This window comes from Polyodon spathula, chromosome 26, assembly GCF_017654505.1.
Source record: "Polyodon spathula isolate WHYD16114869_AA chromosome 26, ASM1765450v1, whole genome shotgun sequence".
In the NCBI taxonomy this organism is placed as follows: Eukaryota; Metazoa; Chordata; class Actinopteri; order Acipenseriformes; family Polyodontidae; genus Polyodon; species Polyodon spathula.
Genome location: NC_054559.1, coordinates 19864501 through 19866824, shown reverse-complemented (window position 1 = coordinate 19866824; position 2324 = coordinate 19864501).

Genomic DNA, 2324 nt, shown 5'->3' with positions numbered 1-2324 from the left:
CAGGGCTCCCTGTGGGGACAGGCCACCTCACTGCCAGCTGTTCAGGGGACTAGAATTTTCTGCCATGGTCCCTCTCGCTAGTCTCCCTCCCTCTCCAAAATAACATCAGTGCGGTCAGTTTGACATTACGGAGATTTACCAAAGGGAGAAGGCCAGTGCTCGTCCGCTTCCTCGTAGCTGGCTGATCTCAAACTTTGGTCAAGTCAGGTCTTAAAGAATCCCAATGGCTCAGCATGAGCAGCCTGGTTAGGTTGGTAACCCATGCGCGAATAAGTGCCTCTTCCAAATACAATTATTAACTGAGCTGCTTCAGGAATGATCGTGTGTGCGGCGGTCTGTCTGTCTGTCAGCATGGCAGCGTGTGCGAGTGCGCAAGCGTGTGTGCGTGTGTGGCTGAAGCACACACGAGGGGGGGTGGGGTGGGGGTGGGGGGTAATAAATCATCTCACTTCTAACGCCCCCTGAATAATTAAAGCATGGATTGGCGCCTCACTCAGTACTTTCATTACATCACACTCAGGTCAAGGGCCAAGCAACTCTCTGTGATCAATTAGTGATCAACTCTCTGTGATCAATTAGTGAGCAACTCTCTGTGATCAATTAGTGAGCAACTCTCTGTGATCAATTAGTGAGCAACTCTCTGTGATCAATTAGTGAGCAACTCTCTGTGATCAATTAGTGATCAACTCTCTGTGATCAAGCTGGCTGCAGGAAACACCTGAGCACAGAGCTAGATATTTCAAAGACATGCAGTCGAATCAAAGCAACTGGAGCTAAAGAGACAAAGGAGGGAGTCAGGCAGCAGCAGCCCTGGCAGTTACTGTGGAAGCTGTGTGATTTCATTTGTGACATCCTGCCTCGCTGCTCTGTCTCCAAGACTCTGGTGCTGTTAATGAGGCCTGATCATAAAAAAAGCTGCTTTGTAGCCCTGTTTATACTCCATCTCATGTGATACAAAGTGACGTGAATCAAATTTAAATGAATATAAGCATGAATAAATCCCTCTGTAATCCAGTTAGGAAGCGCGCACCGACACACAGTGACGTCAAGGGGGCTGCGTAAACTTGTAGCCCTTTTTGAATCGGGTAAAGGTTCTCTCTGGGATTCAATTTTAATTCATGTGTTTTTAGGGTGAAACGAATGCCGCACGAAGTCATCGTATTTTCCGTGGTGTTGTCTAAGGATAACGCCGCCATCATTTAAATCCCTGGGCTTGCTGCTGGCAAGCAACAAGATTGTCAAGTTAAATAGCCCTGGTGCTGTTCCAGCTGGAGAACAGTTGGGGTTCTGTTTAACTGATAACTTTTTGCAAGACACACGGACAGGTCTGGCATTTGTAACATGGGTTTAAAGGTGGTAGCCTTTTCAACCCTTAATTGCTGGGGTTTAACTACGCAGATAACCACCAAAAAAGGAACTTGTAACCCCCACAGTGGTAGAGATCAAGGAACACAGTACTGCAATCTGCAGGGCATTTCATTAAACAAACACAGTCTAACGAATACAGTTGTGTTTTTAAACTCTTGCCTGGAACACAAAACATTCTTTTGATAAAAATTTGATCACAAAAAAAATAAATAAATCATTTTAAATCTGTACAGGATACAGGACTGGCACAGCACTAGAAGGGTCTCACATAAGAACCAAGACTGTGGAAAGGGACTTCCCCCATCTAATGGTGCATGCAGGATTTTCAAGGGATGACGCAGGCATTGTATGAGTTCACCACATTGTTTGGGTGTCCACCTGCTTCAGGAATACATACATCATATAAAACGACACAATAAAAGATGCTCAAAAAAATAAAATTAATCCAATGCTTTTTTAAACCAGAAAACTAACAAAAAAACTCCTGCCAAGATAAAGACTCTTACTCAAAACCTACATAAGCAAATGCACAAACCCTATAACAAACAGACAAGCAAGCAAGCAAGCAAGCAAACAAACACAGACCTACCCTGACAATGTAGGCAGCCCCTGGTCCCATAATCTTGTTATCTGGGTGCAGCCAGCCCTGGGTCGGCTTGTTAATGAAGCTGCCCTTCTGAGTGACCCCTTCGTTGGCCAGCCTCATCCCTGCCGCCCGGCCCCTCCTGCTGGATCCAGGGACTCCCGTGGCTACTGAGGCTCCTGGCACCTCTGAGACTCCCAAATCCAAGGCTTGGGCCCCTGGACTCCCAGCACTGCCGCTGGGACCCCCAGCCCCAGCTCCACCGCCCCTCAGCCTGTGCATCGCCTGCAAAGAACAAGGGGTGACACAGATTGGGTCACAAGAGTTCAGCACTGCTGCCAGGCTAGCTACGGGGCCAGTCGCTGCGCCATTG